The sequence below is a fragment of the Mesoplodon bidens genome, assembly GCF_964165515.1.
Source record: "Mesoplodon bidens genome assembly, contig: HAP1_SCAFFOLD_289, whole genome shotgun sequence".
NCBI classification, from domain to species: domain Eukaryota; kingdom Metazoa; phylum Chordata; class Mammalia; order Artiodactyla; family Ziphiidae; genus Mesoplodon; species Mesoplodon bidens.
The window spans coordinates 186,519-208,764 of NW_027672374.1; the positions used below are offsets into that span (position 1 = coordinate 186,519).

Consider the following 22,246-nt stretch of genomic DNA (forward strand, 5'->3'; position numbering starts at 1 on the left):
CCAGTCAGTGTGAGGAAATCAGCTTGGTTCTTATTGGGGTACATCTTCTTGGTCTTGGCACAAAGTGAGTTCACATAGGGAGTTAGAAGGAGAAGAATGGGGCATGCGAAAGGGGAGTTCTCTGTTCTCATTTACCTATGCATGTTGAAACTCCACTAACAGTTTTATTTTCATTAGCAATTTGTGATAAAAACTTAGGGTAAAGGGAATAATGAAGCTGTCCCATTATATGGCAGGACAAAAGATAGTAGTGACATCAAAATCAGGGCCTATCCATCTCATTTGCAGTTATGTACTCAGTGTTTAGCATAGCATTTGACCCCCCATCAGTATTCAATAAGAAGATGCGTGTTGAATGACTTAGGGATGAATTAATGAATGAAAAAAGTTAATATGGTAGAAAATGTGTTTTATCCTTGTATTTTCGTGTGTTGACTTCCATATTCCAAGACCCAGCACTGTAACTGACACATAGAATATAAGCAATAAAATTTTGTTGAAAGAATGAATGAGTCCCCACAATTCTAAGAATAATTTTAAGACCAACACAGACCCCATATGTGCCAAGGTCTATGACAGAAGTATCCAGAGATGAAAGCCTGGATCTCAGCTAGTGGTAGAGCTGACAGAATTTATCTAGTTTTAATAATTTACAGCTCATCCCATTACATCTAGGCATAGTACCTACGTGAGCCATACAATTAAATGTTGACTGAAAAAAATGCACAACCTAAAAGTTGAGAATTATGTTTTATTTGGAGGACATACTGAGGACTTAAGTCAGGAGACAGCCTCTCAGATAGCTCTGAGGGACTGTTCTGAAGAGGTAAGGGAGGGCACAGGATATTTAGGGGTTCTTGCAAAAAAAACCCCAGGTAGTTGGAACATCAAAAGATTACTGTTAATTAAAGAAACTAGACATCTTAAGTTAATAAATTTAGCACTTTTCTATATATGGTGAGATGCAAGAATCTGGTCTCATGGAAATCATTCCCTTGATATGCACTTTAATTATCTAGGGCCAGTATCCTGTTTTCTCCATCCTGAATCCCCTCAGGGTGCAGCTTTGGGGGTGGCTTCAGTGGCTGATGGCTTGATGGCTGTAACATCCTTTGTTACTGATACCGCAGGCTACATTCTTTGTCCACGTAAATGACTTGAGTATGGATAGTAAATCTGTGGATTTGCAAAAGGTAATTCTTGGAGCATTTTTAGAAGGACAAAGTTAAGGGCAATTTCAGAATCACTAGCAGCTAAAATTGCTGTTTATACTTTTCCACCGGTAGGTAGTAATATGCTGTTGCTATCTTCAGTATTCCCAAGGGATAACAAAAGCCATTTAAATCAAGAAAGAAATGTAAAATTTAGCACAATGCAACTTCCACAAAACCAAACACACACCCAACTCTCACAGATATGAAGTAATAATCTAAAATAGAATCCTGGAACTAATTGGAAAAAAAGAGCAAATGGGCTTCCCTGGTGGCGCAGTGGTTCAGAGTCCGCCTGCCGATGCAGGGGACACGGGTTCGTGCCCCGGTCTCTGAAGATCCCACATGCCGTGGAGCGGCTGGGCCCGTGAGCCATGGCCGCTGAGCCTGCGCGTCTGGAGCCTGTGCTCCGCAACGGGAGAGGCCACAGCGGTGAGAGGCCCGCATACTGCAAAAAAAAAAAAAAAAAAAAAAGAGCAAATGTACTCATATTGGATAATTTTATTCTTTTATTAATGTTTGATATATATATATATATGTATTTATTAATAAAATTCAGAGGTGCTATATGGAGAAATAGCTTTGTACGAGTATTGTCTTTGTATGTGTTTATCAATAATGTATGAGATTGCCTCCTATGCTCCTTTTCCTTTATTCTCTTGCAGGCAGTAGATGTAGTTATCAGTTGTTTTTAAAATTTCTAGGCAGCCAAAGGACTAGTATCACTTAAATAAAGAAGGCAAATTGTCCCAAAGTAGGAACAATTTTCCTTCATTATGGAACATAAAGTCCTCATATGAAGGGGGAAGAATTTCATAGCTAAAAGCTTTCAACTACAGAAGATTTATGAGTAACTATGTATGTTGTTTCAAAGTGGACTCTCTATAATTAATGTCTAGGGGTTATCTTTGGTATATAATGGATTTTGATTTTTTTATATTATTAGATAATATACAAAATAATATGTTTAATTGTATGTAAGTTATGAGAGATAATAAAAACTCCTGCAAACACACCACCAAAACTAAGAACTAGAATCAAAACTGCTGCGTCTTCTCTCTGTTCTCTACCCTGATCCCACCTTCCTGCTTTCACCAAAGAAATCACTCTGATCTTGGCTTTATGTTCAACATCCACATAATTTTGCTTATTATTGAGATTTATAAAATTGATATCATACTTTAGTCTTCTGTGCTTGCTTTTTTACTCAACATTATGTTTCTAAGGTTCATCCACTTTGCTTTAACTAGTGTTCATTCATTTGTACTACTGTATAATATTTTATTGTATAAATACAAGAAAATGTGTTTATTATTCTATTAATGATATTTGGGTTGTTTTGGGCCTATTACGGACAGTACTTCCATGAACATTTATTTTAATGTTTCCTGGTACACATGTGCAAGATTTAACATAAGTAAAAGAGTAGACATACTAAGAGTAGAATTGCTGACTTGTAGGGAATTCAAATATTCAACTTTAAAAAATAATGCCAAAATGTTTTCCAAGTTATGGAATCAATTTTCAGCCCTTTTGCTCTATAGCTTCACCAGTTAGAATGGCCATTCTAGTCTTTTGTTCCTTGTATTAGTCTGCTCAGGTTGTCCTAGCAAAATACCTCAGATTCAGTGGCTTAAAAAACAAGAGATTTATCTTCTCACAGTTCTGGAGGCTGGAAGTCCAGGATCAAGATGTTGGCAGTTTTGGGTCCTACTGAGGCCTCTTTCCTTGACTTGCAGATGACCACTGCTTTCTAGCTATGTCCGCACATGGCCTTTTCTCTGTGTGTATACATCCCTCTTATCTCTTCCTCTTCTTACAAGGACACCAGTCATATCAGTAAGGGCCCCACCATTATGACCTCATTTAACCATAATTATGTTTTTAAAGTCCCTGTCTCCAAACAGCCACATTGGGAGATGGGGCATCAACATACGAATTTTAGGGAACACAATTCAGTCCATAACAGTTTTAATTTGTATTTCCCTAATTACTGACAGGCTGAGAATCCTTTCACTTGTTTAATAGTTGCCTCTGTTTCCTATTCTGTGAAGTCCAGAGAATATCTTTTGTCCATTTTTCTACTGTTTATCTTTTTCTTACTTATTTCTATGGTTCTTTAAATACAAGCAAATAATCCTTGGTCAGCTATATATGACACAAATAAGTTATTTCATTCCTTCTCACTTTCTTAATGTTGTCTTTTGATAAATAGGGGCTCTCAATTTTAATGAAATCAAATGTATCTTTTAGCTTAGTGTCTTTTTGTTCTAGTTTAATGCTACCCAGATATAGTATATTTTCTTCTGAAAGTTCTAGTGTATCTTTGTTTTATATTCAAGCCATTAATGCACTTACAATCGACTTGTCTGTATTATCCAATTTCTTTGTTTTCTTATGAATAATTAAGTTTTCCAGGACCATTTTGGAATGAATGGATTTTTTAGGTGTGTCTGAGCTGTTCTTGACCATTCACATAAATTTCTGAATTGGCAATCCTGTAAAACCTCTATTAAGTACTTTTATTGTAATTGTATTGACTATATAAATTAAGTTGGGGAAAACTTACACCATTATGATGAGTCTTTTCTATCCATAAACAAGATGTATCTCTCCATTTATTTAAGACTTCTTTAATATCTTTCAATAAGGTTTTATTTTCTCCATAAATGTCTTGCACAATTTTATTTAGATTTGTTCCTAGGCAGTTTTTTTTTCCATTTTAAATAATTTTTAAGCTCTCGCTTTGTCCCTGGATTTCTATAGAAATCCAATAGATTTTTACATCTTGATCTTATATCTAGCCATCTTGCTAATGTTGTTTTTTTAGTAAGAGAGACGATTTTCTTAGCAAAGAGGAATAAATGTAAAATTAAATAAAAATGTTATGGGTCAGCTCTGGTCAATAGAACTTTCCATGATAATGGAATTGTTCTTAGTGCTGTCCAAAACTATAGCCATTAGTCACATGTGTTTTTAAATTTTTAAATGTAAGTTCAATAAAATTAAAATTTAAGTTCCTAAGTCAAACTTGCCCACATTTCAAGTGTTTAATAGCCACTTGTGACTAATGGACACTATACTGGACATTGTATCTCTAGACTATTAGACTGTGAAGCCATGGCGTCCCGGGATTTTATCTTTGTCAATGGCATAGTGAGATCTTTCATGTGACAGTTATTCTGTTATTAAAAAGAGAAGTTACTTAACCTAGTCATCCCTAACTTTTTAAAATAATCCAACATAGCTTTCACCATCCATGAATTTCTTGAATCATATTTATGTTTCTAAACTATTTCTTGTGTCAAGTGTTCACTTTGTAGCAAGTTCACTGTCCTAAAATGGCACATACCAAAGTATCAAGAGGTTCCCTTATTCCTGATAAGCTGTGATTGGATGAAGAGAAGACCTTATTACCCTGCCTATCTGATTTTTATTATAATCAGATGTTAATCTGTATCAGTCTCCATATTCAAAATTACCTTCAAAATTATATGTTATTCACATGATGGTTGTCTTTATTTCATTTAGCTAGTATCATGACCTTATAAATGCAGTTTTGGTCATTTTCTCCTAAAATCTCATATTTATCTGTGTGGAAATACATCTCCTACTTCTTTGCCCTCTTATAAACTCTTCCTGTAATTTAATCCTCATGAGCTTTATTTCCCCTAATTTTAATTACTTGATATTTTGTAAACCATTTAAGAAATGACTGGTATGCTCTTTTTTTCAATCATCTATACATTTAAACAGTGTGTTGCAATAAGAAATAGTACTGGTAATCAGAAGACCAGAGTCCTAGTTTTACCCATAAAAATGAACTATATGTGCATTTAAATAAGGTTTATTCTGATTCTAAAATTGTTATGATTATTTAGAAAATTATGTTTGAAATATGACATTATTCAAAACCAATAGAGGTTTGAAATCTATTAAAAATCTACAAAGAATTCAACTATTTCACCTTTTTCCCTGATTTGATATTCAACTGTAATCCTTCATCTTTCACTTACAGCATGCTGTAGCTGCTGTTGACACAAAAACAAAATATAATGTCTAAATATTGTGTGCTTGTTTTTTAAATGAATACTTTTGTTTAAAATTGTCTTTTACATAGATTCTTGATTCCCTTTTCACAACTTCTCCATTCCCCATGCTACTGCAATCAATCACTCATGATAGAAAATTATTCTCTTTTCTGTTTGCTAAAGCTCTTTTTAAAATACCAAGTTTCAAATGATCATCAATTCAAGAAACTTTGGAAAATGAACTTCATAATTTCCAGAATGAATATTTTGTTTCACTGGCTACCAGGACACCATCTTTTCCTAGATTTCTCCCCTCCTCACTCACCATTCCTTGGAAGTATCCCTTGGTGATGCCTCCCATCCCTCAATGTCTGTTAGAATACCCTAAGTCTCATTCCTGGCCCCCTTCACTCTCCATCTACCTTAACTACTCATGAGTTTTAATCTAGTCCCATTACTTTAATGAGAAGATGACTTACGACTCCCCAATTCATACTTCTAGCCCTAACCACTCACCTAACCTCCAGACTCCTAATTCCAATTTCCCACTAAATATCTCCAATCTATGCATAATAGACATTTCAAGCTTAGCAAATAAAACTAAATATTTTGCTTTGATCCATCCACTGCACTCCAGTTTTTCCTGGCTCCATAACTCATCCAGTTGCTCAGGCCAAAAATGTTAGATTCATCCTTAAACTCTCACTTTCCCACAATTCCTATGTCCAGTCCATCAGAAATTCTTGCCAGCTCTAACTTGAAAATACATCCTGAATCCACCTACCTCTCACCTTACTCTTGCCGTCTTTACTTACTCCAAGCCATCATTGCTTGCCTCGTCTAATGCAATAGGCAGCCTCTTCCACAACCTCCTTGCTTCCTCCCCTCTTGCCCCAATCCTTATAGTCTATAACCAATACAATAGCCAGAATAATCACAAAAAAACATGAATCATATCACATTATTTCCCAAAACCCGTTCCCATCACTTTAGAATAAAAATTAAACTTTTTACCTGTCCTACATGCTTTATTCAGTATTTCTTCTGCCCTACTCTCCAAGCTCATTTACTACTACTATTCTCTCACACACACATCCAGATTTTCTTTCTGCAGTGGCTTAACCAACATCAGGGCCTTTGCACTTGCTATTCCCTAAAACCTGAAAGAGTTTAAAAATCTGTAATATTTCTCCAAGAAGATCTTAGGAGGTATTTACATTTCATTTTGTAGAGACATTTGGTAGAAGACATTTTTGCAAAAGATAGATACATTTTTCTTTGGCAGCTATTCACACATCTGGCAATTTCCAAGTTGGTTAAATAACAAATGTGAATTGATGAAGCTAAAATAAAAGAACTGTAGTTGTTGAGACCTATGTGTTTTAAACCGTGAACTATGAGGAATTGTAGACATGCAAACTACACCATGGTTTCAGTGTTAATGTGTGAGAGTTAGCTAAGGTATTTTCCAAATACTCATTACTCTCTAAAGAGCTTCTGAGCAGGAAATCAGAGCAGGGCCTGTGGACCTGAATTTTATCCAGTACCTCAGTAGATTCTGTTGCAAATGGTTTTCAGTCAGCCCTTTGAGAGACACCAAGCTGGGGTATTTGCCCAGATATGATTGCCAGTGGTCATGCAAGTCACCAGTGAGATAGAGTCGAGAATCAACAAATGACTGAAAAGAGTGACAAAAGAAGAAGAGGATCCAGTAAGGACCAGTAGAGACGCTATCCCAAGCACTCTTGGCTAGGAGTTTTACAAATCCATTCATATACATGGACTGATAGTTAATAGCCAAATGGCACTGCATATTTTTGTAAGTTGCTGAGTATTAAAGTGTATGGCTAAGCATCATAAGTTTTCTTAAATTATATTTTGGTTGCTATAAAATTAGGTGTACATTGTGTGTCATAGATGTAGGGATATAGATGTGTAAATATATGTCATTGTTTCAGTTCTTCAGCTGATACTTCATAATGTCTTTGTAACTTCTAAATGAAGGACCTCTTCAAACATTGTTTAGAAAGAAAAGGACCTGTTCACCCCTGTCCACCTCCCTGTCTTCATCCCCTTCCTTGTCCCTTCCCTTCTTTTTTTTTATATCTTTACTGGAGTATAACTGCTTTATAGTGCTGTGATCCCTTCCCTTCTTGAACAAATTAATCCATTAAGTGAGGTAAAATAACCCTTTGTCAGCATGGGGGAGGTGGGCATTCAAGGAACCACATGACTTGGCATTGGGTCTCAGAGTCTGAGAAAGGGGAGAGGATGTCTGCATAAGGGAGCCTGGCGTTGACTGCTGAAGTCTGATTCGTGTGAAAAGGCATCCACATGAGGAAGTGGCCTTGGCAACCACTCTGTACAGATAGTCAAAACACATGCCAGGTGGAGAAAATGGGTGGGATGGGAAAGTGGCAGCTACATGAATTTACTTAAATACAGGAAGACTGATCAAATAAGTAAGGATATTAAGGATATGGTAATCAGTGTTATTTTAATATCTGTGGAGGGAGTTAAAATATGAAAAGGGCAAAAACTAGAAGGAAAGGGTGTTGAAAGGGAATGGAGGATGTTAATGTGAACAGATGATTTTCAATATAGAGACATTATAGAATTAAACATAGACAATATGTATGCATATGTTTATGAATGTGTTTATGAATACGTGTAAATGGTTATGAATGTGTGTTTTCATATGTGTGTATGTATATATGTACCTAAATCCCCTAGCTCTGCCTATTGAGAGTACCTGGGACCACTACTTCCGAAGAGCAATGAATACACCTAGTGTCCAGATCTTGGTTTCTAAATACAGCTCTCCAACTGAAGGAACTAAAGCTCTTTGGAGAAATGGCTGATTCTAGAACAACTACAGGGAAAATATAAGATGACCCTAGAACATATTATTGTTTCAAGAAGTAAGGGATCAGCCATAAAAAGAAATGAAATTGAGTTATTTGTAGTGAGGTGGATGGACCTAGAGTCTGTCATACAGAGTGAAGTAAGTCAGAAAGAGAAAGACAAATACCGTATGCTAACACATATATAGGGAATCTAAAAAAAAAAAGTCATGAAGAAACTAGGGGTAAGACAGGAATAAAGACACAGACCTACTAGAGAATGGACTTGACGATATGGGGAGGGGGAAGGATAAGCTGTGACAAAGTGAGAGAGTGGCATGGACATATATACACTAGCAAACGTAAAATAGATAGCTAGTGGGAAGCAGCCGCATAGCACAGGGAGATCAGTCTGGTGCTTTGTGACCTAGAGAGGTGGGATTGGGAGGGTGGGAAGGAAAGCAATGCAAGAGGGAAGAGATATGAGGATACACGTATAACTGATTCACTTTGTTATAAAACAGAAACTAACACACCATTGTAAAGCAATTATACTCCAATAAAGATGTTAAAAAAAGAAGAAGAAGGGAGATATCAAAGAATAATTGGGAAACATCAAAGGATATAGAAGCCAAACTGAAGGGGTTTCCACTGGACAAATCTTGAACAATCTAAGCCTCAAAATAAATAATGGTAGAAACGTATTATAGTCAATTGAATAAAATAGGAGTCTATGAGTTCATACTGATTTTAATAATTAAATTGAGTAAATTATGTTTGATGAGGAACAGGATATTTACATAATTACAAAGTGCCTTACCACAAAAATTATTAATAATGAAGGAGAAAAAAATAACGTTACAATGGAGAAGACTGGGTGATACACCTTAATCAAATGAGTAACGTGATATTCCAGTAAGGTTACAAGTTAAAAGTTTGCCGAAATTGTTTGATAGGAAGCAGTGAGAAGAACAGAGCTTCACCACTGAGTTATTCCTGCCAACTACACATATCCTGAATAATCATGAGACAAATACAAACAGCTAAATCCTACAAAATAACTGATCCATATTCTTTAAAATTTTCTAGTTCATGAAATTCAAGGGAAGACTGAGAAATTTTTCCAGATTAAAAAACTAAAGAGACAGGACAGCTAAATGCAACATGTGACGCTGGGCTGATCCTTTTATTATGAAGGACATGATGGGGATAATTGACAAAACTTGAAAGGGGTCTGAGGATTAGGAGCTCTGTGGTCATGTGTCAGTGTTAATTTCCTGATTTTCATGATTATATTTGGATATATGTTTGTAGGAAATACTAGAGGATTTGTGGGAGACATTGCATTGTGTTGGCAACTACTCTCAAATGGTTTGGGAAATAAATTATTTGTATTGTCATTTCAATCTTTCTTTAATTTTCGAGATTGTTAAAAGAAGGCAAAGAAAGAGGAGAAGACCCCTGAGTCAGGTAACCCTCCTTTTCCTGGCGACTGCCATAGTTAAAAGCTCAGTTTACAATAGTGGTCAGTTTTTCAGTCTATTTGTGCTAATTTCTGTTACTAACAACATAGCATCTTATTTTCTATTTGAGGTTTTTGGATTTTTCCTAATTATGCTTTTGCTTTTTATTCTATCAAATGTCTATGAATTTGATAAAGTCCTCGGTATTAAAACAAAATCAGTAAGATTCATAAAAATAAAAATAAGTTCTTGGAGAAATTTATAAATTTCTACCTACATACAAATTGGAGTAAGTTGGCAAGAAATGTATAAGGGGAAAATACTATAAGGAGCACTCCCATTCAGAAACTCAAAATGGTTGCACGTGTTTCTCCTGTAAGAGGTCTGTGATGAAACAGCAGGATGAAGGCTATATGTCCAAACTTAAATGCAATCTTTAAATCACCTTTCATGTCAGGCCGTGTAAGAACTGGGCAATTCAAGAAGTAAATTAGAACAATCCTTATTTTCAATAATTTCTTAGGTCAACACTTAGAATAATGAAAAACTTATCTTTAACTCCAAGAAATCTGGACAGTTATTAAAGCAAATGTGTTGTCCTACTGGCCTACACCTGGTTATAAACAGCAGTACGACTTCAGAAAACCCTTGACGCTGAGTGGACTTTCTAAATATATATTTTTCTTTCTATAAAGGTGCTTTACAAGCATGCTATCTTTTGTGAAAATGTGGCCTTTATAAAGGGTACACTAAGGTCTGTGACTTTTAGACCTAGAAAAGATTTGAAATATTTTCTTAGCCTGGGAATCCACATTTTAGAGGCATAGAAAGAGAAACCCAATGAAATTAGATATTTTGCCCACCATCAAATGGCAAACAAGTAATAACGACAGCACTCAAGCCTCTGTCTTCTGAATCCATTGAATGCAGCATAAATAGATTGCAATAACTGCTGATTTTCATTGTCCTCAACACTACATTTCTTCTGTGCCTTATCCCTCTTCTTTTAAGACGGATGACAACATTATCTGCAAACTTTATAACTTTTTTTAATTTTGCTATTTTGTAACTCATTTTTGAAAAATTCTGTTTCTATGTTGAAAATGTGTAAGGACATTTACCTTCTTTCTTGAAACAACTTTGCCTGCATTTATCACATTTTATTGTTGAACTATTGTGCAGCAATAAGTACAAAAGCACATCTAGTAAAGGAGATAATGTCAGAGGCAACAAGGTGTGTGTATGGGGGGGCGGGGTTAGAGTTGACATACCTTAAGGGAGATGAAGAGAGAGGGAAGAGAATAGAAATTTTATTCATTTGAAAACATATGGCAAGTTAGAGAATTTTGGCTAAACTTAATACAATATAGCTTTCCTTAACTTAAATTCCGGGTTAACTTCCACTGTTTACATTGCCACAGACTAGGGAATAAACAAACTAAAAAGATTTTTGGTACCACCATTTTGTGTTAATTTCATAAAGATTTCTACAAGACTTTTTAAAACTAAATTGAAAAACGAAAGTCTTGTCTTTAGCTTATTTTCCCTGCATGCTTGCACTTTAGTAAGTTGATAAATGACATTTAAACTCAATAGTTATGATTAATTCTGTCACACAATTTTTAAAAGCACTGGGGATTGTGTGTGCGTGCATGCGCGCACCTTTACAACCAGTAAAATAAAGTTCTTGATCAAAAAATTATTATCACTTAGACTATTGAATAAAATCAGATATGATAGAGGGGCCAGCTGTTGGTAGGTTTAAAAGTCACCGTAGGTTATTAATTCATGCAGCAGTGTTGCACGTCTCTCTTTAGATGAAGCACTTAGAAATATAACCATGTATGGCTCTAATTTCATATCTGAGACCTGTTTTATTTAGAGTTCTTTGGCAAGTGCTTGCTCTATGTGTTTTTATAGTCTTTGGTTGTGTAATAAAAATCAAAATTATGAATTAACAGAAATGCAAAAGTGAAATCCTAGAAGATAGGATAAACACGAAGTCCTCTAATTATCACTCAAATAAGTTTGGTTGACACAGAACTGGGAATCAGATAAAGACATTAATAATTCATAATGCTGAAATTAAAATCTTCTAGTCACAGTAAAAAAGAAATCCTAATTTGTACCACAAGGTAATGAATTCAGTACTTTTCATTTGTTAAATATTTGCTTATTACCCTGCACCGTGCATATAACACTGTTCCCAAATTTGGAGGGCAAACAGGAAAAACAGACACTCTCTACCCTCAAGTTGTTTATACTGCAGTCAGTGAAATTTCTCTACTTTGAGATCTTTTAATTCCTCAGTTCACTGTAACATCTTCTTCAGATGAATTGTTTTTTATTTGTTAAAACCAATGTTTAGCACTTGAAATAGTTTCTTCAATGTTCCTGATAGTGAAATAGTCATAATGCTAATTTCCAATACTAATTTTAGAGTTGATAGGAGAAATGCTCAAGAGTGATAGTAAAGTGATTTCGATAATCTACAAAATGCCTTGAGGTTTCCCAGATAACAACTTGTCTCCCAGACAAAAATGCACTTATTATTTATATTCCAAGCTTATAAAAATTTTTGTACTTTAATCATATAGAGATTTTACAACATCTTTTCATTCACATTTTAAGATATTTTGTTCAGTAGATTATCTCATTTTGAAACTATTGATTTATATATACATACTATGTAAATATTAGTATATATTTCTCAATGACTAGATTAGTGCTTTTTAACTACTTAAATTTGTTTAATTCATATTGTTGTTCTCCAGCATTTCTTTTACTCACTGGAGCCTATCCTACTGACTTCAAAAAGCCTGAAAAATCTGAAAATCGCGTTTAAAGTAACTGTATGGAAAGTCTTTAAAATAACGTATAATAATGGTAGAGAAGAAGAGTATTTAACATTGTGCTGAGATCATTCCATTAATAAAGAGATTAATCAATAATTCTAACATTCAGACATATAATAAAAATGAAAAACAATCATAATACTGAGCAATGACATCTTCACTAAAGGGAGATATTAAATATTGTATAGGAAACTAGTATCTGCAAAGCAGATAAGTTGGCAATGATTATACATATATTTAAAATATGTTGAAACAGTCAAACAGTTTTTCTTTATGGCTGAAAAGAGGCATATTGAAGTGTTTAAGCACTACTTCCACTGGAATAGATTAGACACTATACAGAAAACACATGATTGCAGAAGAGCAGATATTAGCAGGTGTGTGAATGTGCGTGTCTTTAATTAATGCATTTTCATTCATTCAAAAAGGAGAAGAACGCCAAATTTACTTTAAAGGTGGCATTGTGATACGTTAAAGTTCCATTCTTAGACTTCTGCTGCTGTTGCTGTTCCTTCAGTATTCACCAAAGAGTACCGTCCTGTCATTTATCCAAGTTAGAACTCTTGGAGCAATCCTAGGATTCTCATTGTAGGGTCCCCTACCTTCATGCTCCCCCCTCAATAAGTAACAAATTCTTGGCTCTCCTGTAGAGGAAAGCTCTCTCCAATGTACGCCTGCTCTGTCGCTCTCCGGGTCCAGCATCTCTGCCTCAGCCTCCCATTGAAGTCACTTCTAGTTCATTCTGTGCAGGGCCATTTTTAAACCTTCCTCAGTCCTAGGCAATTGCCCTTTTAGAAGCTTTACCCTAAATGTTATCAAATGCATTAAAATGTGCCCAAGTCACATATCCAATATAATTTATAGATAACTATATGAAAGCTGAGTAACATTGCTGTTGTAGTAATATTAGTTGAAAATATTAATTACACAAGTTTTTATCTCAATTTTGCAGATTTTTTCTTCATATTCTGGAGCCATTTTTTTCAGGTGTCAAACAATTTTCTAAGTCCTTCTCAAACTCTTAGTCCCTAGTGAGTGTGCTTTTACTGTCACAGGGTTGAACAGCCCAGACAGCAAGATGTCTGAAGATGAAGACCATCACATGGATGAGTAAATCAGATACGTGGAAGTTGGAATGCAAAGTGTTTGTAGAAAAAAAAATACAAATCAAGGAAGAAATTGCAGTGTCGATTAATATGATGTATATCAGATGATAGTATTAAAAAGCCAAGTGAAAATAAAATAACTTAATAATGTACATATTTGTCTGATTGTTCACTAGTGATATACTGCTCAGTGTAAGGTGAGAACCACAGATATTATCTTCTGGAAAAAAACCCTTTAAGCCCTAACAGATTCAGTTTATAAATTTCCTCTCTAATAAATGAGGAATAAAATAATTTACAATAAATTAATTATTTCCTCTTCTGAAGGTACTAATACTACAAATTCAGTCAAAAGATGGATCAAGTTTTTCGTACATTTCTCTCATTTCACATTTTTTAAATAAATGAGACTATATTTTGTCTAATGACTTCCAGAACAACTATCTGGAAACTGTGACTTCATTATATGTGAGACAGTATTTTAGGAGATATAGATGTATATTTAAATGGAGATATAAATATATAGCATATATACACAATATTTAATAAGACACAGGAAATGTGGGATAGCTCCAGAGTGGTACAACCTATGTTCTGAGCTGCTCCGAAATGCAGTTCCTTTTTCTTTTTTTCTTAACATCTTCATTGGAGTATAATTGCTTTACAATGGTGTGTTAGTTTCTTCTTTATAACAAAGTGAATCGGTTATACATATACACATGTTCCCATATCACTTCCCTCTTGCGTCTCCCTCCCTCCCACCCTCCCTATCCCACCCCTCTAGGTGGTCACAAAGCACCCAGCTGATCTCCCTGTGCTATGTGGCTGCTTCCCACTAGCTATCTGTTCTAATGGGAGTTCTCTGGGCACAAAGGGCTTTATTTTCTGTAATGAGATTAGAAGAAAGGATTTGCTAATAATTGCTTCAATAGCAACTAAAAATCTTGGAATCCCTCCTTTCAGCGTTTTGAAAATCCTAAAGGGGATGTTGTCAGTAACAAAAAAATTGAAGACTGATAATGTATTTAAATTAATCATTCTTCAAATTCATCTGCCCTTTCGCCTTTTAAATTGATTCATGCTTCTCAGAAATAAAATATGCTAATCCGCATATCATTTTTTCCACTGCGTAGAGCAACTATATCTAAAAACAAAAATACTATAATTTTAGTTTCCTTTACTATATTCCTCCACAACTTGTGTTGTACTTTCATATTTTCTTTTCATTCTGCTAGTGAGATATATATACATATATGTATATATACACATAATATTTAGATTTTAGATATTTGCATTATGCAGGGCAATCCATAAGATGGATAGATGCTTAATTTTAATACCATTGAATACAATTTTCATAATTTTATACTTTAATTATTTTTGGAAGCACAAACCAGAAAGGGTAAAGCAAATTTGAAGTGAAAAAAGGTGACCAAGCTGGCATTTTTCATTTCAGACTTTATATTTGGACTACTCAGTGGGACAGATTATATTATAATAACAAAATTTTGCTTTTGCAGGGAGGTCAATCTTTGCGTCTGCATTGCCTCATCTCTTTTAATCCCATCCAGTTTATTTTTCATCTCAGAAACTATATTTTTCATCTCTAGGAACTCAATTTGGGTTATTTTTATATCCTCTATATGTCTATTTAAGATGTTGATGCTTTCCTTTAACCTTTTTGAACCTATGAAAATTAGTTATAATAACTGTTTGAATGTCTTTGTTTACTGATTGTACCATTTTCAGTCTGTTTTCATTAATTAATTTTTCTCCTTGTTATGGGTTATATTTTCCTTTGTCTTTGCATCCCTGGTAATTCTCGATTGCATGTCAGATATTGTGAATTTTACTTTACTGGTTGCAGGGCGTTGTTGTATTATTTTTTTAAAGATTTGTAACTTTGCTCAAAGAGGTAGTTAAGAAATAGTTTGATCATTTTGAGGCTTCCTTGTAAGCCTTATTAGGCCGCAACTGAAACAAGTTAGGGCTAATTTTGTCCCACTACTAAGGCTATACTCATTGAATAGTCTGTGTATTGTATACTCTAGTTGATGCTGCATGTATTAAATTATATCAAAACATATTTGTATAATCTTAAAGCAATAAATGCAACACATAAAAATATAAAAAAATTAACTTTTATTAAATAAAACAAAAATGTTTTCTTCTAGTAATTGTAGTATTTTAACATGTTTAAATACTGCATCCCTATGAAATTCATTTTGTTAATAAATATAAAAAGAGAATCCACCTTTATTTTTTACAGGTGACCAGGGACTTGTTCAAACACCAACATTTAACTGTATTACACAAAACATTATGCCACTGGTTTTTATGGGTTATCATTATAATTAACAGCTTTATACAACCGTTGTCTTATGCTGTTTGTTTTTCAATGTCTAAAATTATTGTTTAATATATATATTTTTTTACTTTTAGCAGTTTAAGCCAGGAGAGTAAATCCAGTTCCTATTACTCCATCTTGTCCAGAAGCACAGGTCTTAAGTGAAATTTAATACCAAAGAAACAGTTCCAAATTTTACAACGGATCTATCACTGGTTGTTAGCATATCTTCCCACACCCAAGACACCAAGATAACTTCTACTCACTGTTAAAGCTTTATGATGAGCAAAACTTCCACCACTGTGCTTCCTTAGCATGTGAGTATATTTTTAATTTATTGGTTATATATATTCTCTAATTATCCATTATTTTGTCCTTCTTTTTTTTTTTTTTTTTTTTTTTTTTTTGCTGTACGCGGGCCTCTCACTGTTGTGGCCTCTCCCGTTGCGGAGCACAGGCTCCGGACACGCAGGCTCAGCGGCCACGGCTCACGGGCCCAGCCGCTCCGCGGCATGTGGGATCTTCCCAGACCGGGGCACGAACCCGTGTCCCCTGCATCGGCAGGCGGACTCTCAACCACTGCACCACCAGGGAAGCCCTTGTCCTTCTTTTTGATTAGATATTGATATCCACATTTTCTTTTCTAATAGCTCACAGAAATTTCTCTCATTAACAACACCAATAGAAATAACAATAAAAATCGCCTTGGGGGACCAAATTTATATCACATTACCAAGTTTTTATTTTGCTCCCATAAAACTTCTGCAAAATACAAGCACTATCTATCATCAGTATCCTTAGAACAAAAACAAGGCATTCTAATCTCAAAAGCAAAATATTTTATTTAACTTAATAAATTTCACATTATAAAAATGTTCTCATAGCATCATCCTTAATTCCTGAGTAATCACTAATATTGGGGGATTTTTCTTTCAGTTATTTGAGACTAAGGATGATTTTATTCATCTCTACAGCCTGGTACATATATGTACAATGTTTGTCAAAAGGTGGATATTCAAAAAAATTCTTGACTAAATTATGGTAATTCATGTGATCAGTTCTGCAGTTCTTAAAACTTTAAATTACTTGTTAAGTCTAAGAGAAAGTCAGATAATTTTTAGAAGGATTTCCAAACCATGCTAAAGTGTCAGCCTTCATTTCCTTGTCTGAGGGAAACAGGAGAGAAATAGATGGTTTTAAAGTTCTCCAAGCTTCTGTGTCCTTTATACATCCACAATTTTAATCCTTATCATTTTCAAGATTTGCTAAATTATTTGAGGTGATCCACTCTCTTATTAAAGTTACATATTTTATGTCACATACTGAGCATATTAACAAATAACTTACTGATAAATGACTATGCCCATAACATCAGGTTAATCTGATTTCCATGAAATGAGCTATAACTTCAAGAATATTAATTCATCTAATAAGGGTGATGATTTACATAATGTTGCCTAAAATATTTCTCTTGATTATTTAAGAGAGTTTTCCTAGGGGAAAATAGCTGGGAAGTCAATAGAAAAAAAAAAAAAATACAACCATGATTAATTTAATTCCAGTCTAAAGGACTCCATATATAATGTATTTGAGAAAACCAAGTCACTCTTATAGATTCAGATAAATGGCTGTAAATATGAGATATTTTTAATGTAACCCAAATTATAAGAAATAGTTTTTTGGTATAGAAGCAACCACTCTTTTACCTAAAGAAAAATATAAAATCTGAGTTCATTGAAAATTTGCCTCATTGCCCTCTGTTAGTTTGTGCCTGCCCCATCCATAGGGGCCCCGTTAAGAACTATTCTATCATCCATACATCAGAAGAGAATGTCTGCGTTCTATGTTGATAGTCAGTCTAAACAAATATTTATACAGTTGAGATCAGAGATATAAAATGTCAATTCCAAATCCACCCATGATGGCACATATACCAGAGAGATGACAAAGGTTATACAGGCCTGTGAAATACTTGAATCATATTTTGCAACCCTTGAAAGAATTCAAGTTTGAGATTAGCAGAAACCAGGCTCAGTTCTGTCCATAATCCCCTTTATCTGTCTTCTAGCCAACAAAATGAAAACCTGAAGCCAAGCGGACAAATAGAGTGTGAAGGGCCTTCTACTGCATTTAAGAAAAAACTGAGACTTGCTATAGGTAGAAATTATCTTTTCTATTACTACTATTGTTGATGTTGTTGTTATTCATAGAAATAATAAAAAAACCCCTAAATTACATTATTCTGCTGGATTCTTTACTATATGTAACACAATAAATTAACTCGCTTCATATTACACTGGGCATATAACATGAAAACATGTGCAGAGAACAGAAATCAGTATCTGTAAAGACAAATGCCCCTGTGATACAAAAATCTATTATTTTAAGTCCAGACAATTAGATCTATTAAGGTGTAAGTGTATTTCAGTACAGTCCTGCTAAAAGTAAAGCTTAAAAGTAAATTGAAAAAAAAAACAGAAAACTGATGCCAGTTAGATACAAAATATAAGATTATGCTATGTATATGGGACAGGATAGAACTCTGAATGCACTCACATGTAGGAAAAGCAATAATAGTGACAAATCAACTAATGTCTTTATTGAGCATAGACATTCCAAGAAGGGTGAAGAGTACTGTATATTAGATGTAAGACTCATAATATTCAAGTTAGTTGTAAAAGAAACAAGGTAAATGCTTTCATAGGATAGGCTGAACTGATATTGAGAATCCTTTCTTCCAATCTGAACACACAGTTTGTTATACTTGTGTTTTCTTTTATATGTTGCTTTTACATGTAGCAACACATAAAAAGCAAATCAACAAGCTTACAAAAAAGGGGGGGATCCCCAGTCTCAGGATTTAAGGGGAAAAAACAAATTCAACATTAGAGTAGTGAGGAGGAGTTGAAACCCAGAAATTCAAGGGGGCCCTGGAAATAATAAGCCTTGTTTTTGAGGGCTGGCTTTAAATATCCGTTGTCTTATCAGAAAACAGGTAGATGCTGGAAAACAATAGAATAATATCTTCAAAGTACTGAGGACGTATAGTTATCCAAATTAAAATTCTATACCTCATTTTAAAAAACTACTCAAGAACAAGAAGTAAAGAAATTTTCATTCATAGACAAAGAGGAATTACCACCCACAAACTGTAACAACAACAAAAAATGACTAAAGCAGTAGCAGCAGCTATTGGAATTGTCTGAAGGAATTAAAAAATATTCTGATGCCTGAAGCCAATACTTGGAGATTTTTTTTTTTTAACCAAAGTGATCTAGGCGGTGTTTCAATAATGGGAGTTTTAAAAACTTCTCACATAATTCTCATGTGTTTTAGGCAAGATTGGAGACCATTGTACAAATAATGTTCTTCAGTAAGAAAGAAAATAAGCATAAAAAGAAGTAGGAGGGTGCACTGAACAGTGACCAGCAAAGAAATTTGTAATGTTGGAATGAATCTGAATAACGGTTGAGTGTAAAAAATAATAGCCAATGTTGGTATGTACAAAGTAATACTAAAACACTAGATAATATACTGAAATACTGGAGATCAGATTTAAAATTTGAGGGGTCCATGAACCACTTAAGAGGAAGATGAGATAATTAGTTTTCGACTTTTTAAAGTTAGAAATATATGTCGAATTTTTCAGAAAACACTAAAAATGAATACTTCATATATGATTCATAAAAAGGTAGACCATAAAAAGAGAATGAAAAATGTGTTTAAACGAAGTTAGTACCGGGAGGGATAAAACATGGAAAAATAAAGGAGAAATAGATCAATAATCACAATACATTTGATCACCGAGACAATAAAAATAAATTTAAAAATTCCAGTTTATGCTGCTTACAAAAGACATATAAACTATTTTTAAGATGCAGTGCCATACTTCACTCGAAATAATTAATTATATACATGATAAATGATTTTCAAGATTACATATTTGGCATGATGACATGTATACAAATTTTTAAAACTCAAAGCAATCATGTATTTTTCATGGATTCATTTGCATATAGTAAAAAATTCAAGCATGGATTCAAAGTATTTATATTCAATTCATGATACCTTTATCTAAGAAAAGGAAAAATGGGACTGAAATGAGAATAGAGAGGAGAGAAAAGAAATGTGTGTGTATCTGTGTGTTTGTGTGTGTGTGTGTGTGTGTGTGAACACATGTACAACAGTCAAATATGTGCTTCTTTCACAGCATGATTCACTGTATTCCATCACATTATTAATAAGATTTCATACAATATTGGCATTTCTGCAGAAATTAAAATTGTCACATGCTTATGTGTATTGGGCAATGAGCTCACCTTACTATTTCCATCCATTCTTCAAAATTAAAATCTAGAAATGTGAATGGGCTGTTGGAATTTAGTTAATGAGCCAATTATCTTTACAGAACATGCTAGTTATGCACAGCCTTTCCTTGGCTTAATTATGTTTTAAAATAGCAGACATTCATTTTATATCTTTATGATGGCTATCACACACAATTAGTTTGAAAATTCTTATCAATATGCTTGAAATATATTTGGTTGAATCATTGGAGTAAACTTTTTTGAACTTACACAAAAGTATGTGTTTAGCCTTCCTAAACACAGTGGCACATTTCCAAATACAAAGTAGTTGCATTAGAATTATTCCTAATATGAAGACGTTCAATATTTGTGGAAACAAATTTTCTCTTGAAAACTTAGCTTCCAGACGGAAGAAAAATAAGGGTAGAAATGTATTTAAAGGCAAATTTGAAGATGAGAAATCAAAATTCACATTCCATAGTGAAAGAAAAAGCGTTAGTAATTACAGAGAGAAAGGCAAATACAATGCAAAAATTATTGGAACATATTTTGCTCAATTACAAACAAACTTACATGGTAAGTTGTAGCTTCCATTATTGCACCAATTTTTAGCATATTTTAATATTTTCATTTTGAAATGAAAAATTTTAAAAAGTCATCTATTGTTTTTTTAGAAAGTAGAGTGGTTGAAGTGAAATAACTTCCAGAAAATGTGTTAAAATGGGGCTACAAAAGACTTAGGAGGACATAAGCTTGGTTCTTATTATTGACAGTTTGCAAATCAGCCATGGGAATACACATTATTTCCAATTTAAAATGAATGATGATTCTATATACATATATATGCCTCTTATCATATTGATTATAAACCAAGTAAAATCTCATGAAATCTAAGTATGTTTGAAAAACTTAAACCTATTTTTATGTTTTTCCAAACACTAGAAAATGAAAGCAATTTCTGTTGTTTGTCATTTTCTTTTGGACTCTCTTGGCTTCCTGAAAATGATTATGTCAAGATATTGGAGAATTATTCATAGGAAGCAACAGAGGCCATGAGAATAGAAAACTACACTGCTTCCTCATTAGAAAAAATAAAATAAAAATTCCTGTCTATCCATTTCAAATTACACTCAGGGATGCTTATAATATAGAATTTGAAAATTGAATACATACTAGTTGTCAAATAGTCAGCCCGTTTGATTACTCATGCATTCCATCCTAAGTATGTTGTTCTTAGAATTCAGAGGGGTCCTTTAATCACACCCCCCATCTTGACCACTCACATCTCCAGATTTTCCTACTTCATGGCATATTGGTGTTTAACTTATTAAACAAATATTTGTTGAACAATTACTATGCATGCTAAGCAATGGGGATCAAAGATGAATGAATATTCATTTGTCTTTAAGGAGACACAGTCTACCGGAGAGAGGCAGAACTGTGAACAGATGACTGCATAAAGAGGCAAAGTCAAGTCTTATTTATTCAGAGGAAGAAGTCCCCGTGATCAAGCAACAAGTAAAATCAATTCATTGTGCAAGACATGGATTTGTGATTGAAAATGCACAAGCATATTTCTCTTATTATCCATCATAGATGATCACCTATTATAATCAGAGAGATTTCTTAATGGCACAGCATCTAGAGGAGGACGTCATGCACGAACCTGTCACATTCAGAAAGTAAGGAAGTGGCACAGTGGGAACAATTCAGGAGAGTAAATAAACATGACAGTAGATTTAAAATCGACTTTAATTGTTGTTACTATTATTAATCTATTTGGGCAAGTAGTAGTTTTCATTGATGTGAGCATTTTTTCATCCACGACTTGAAATCAGACATTAAATATTAATATTATAAAAATATTACAAATTGAATTCATTCACAAATTTATAAAAAGAGATCAGCACCAGAGACCTATTTATTGGAAACAAAGTAGGTAGAACAATCAAACTCATTTATAGTTCCTCCTCAACCAAAGTGGACAGAAGTTTTATATGTAGAGGTCAATCCTGGGCCAGAGGCTATTTAATATTTTCATCAAGACTAGGATGATAGAAAAGCATGTGGATTTAGTAATTTA

At 33.9% G+C, this 22,246-nt stretch overlaps 1 long non-coding RNA gene across 2 annotated transcripts in view; it reads left to right on the forward strand.

Moving 5' to 3' along the window:
• Nucleotides 1-21,712, forward strand: part of LOC308610300 — a 45,770-nt gene extending 24,058 nt beyond the window's left edge. Inside the window, exons 1-4 of one of the 2 annotated variants that reach the window (XR_014014499.1) lie at nt 7,047-7,061; nt 15,952-16,173; nt 17,925-18,013; nt 21,573-21,712. This is a non-coding gene — a long non-coding RNA (uncharacterized lncRNA). Of the gene's footprint in view, nt 1-7,046; nt 7,062-15,951; nt 16,174-17,924; nt 18,014-21,572 lie in introns of those variants that run through there. The other variant, XR_014014498.1, reaches the window with a different exon arrangement.
• Nucleotides 21,713-22,246: the final 534 nt, after the last annotated feature.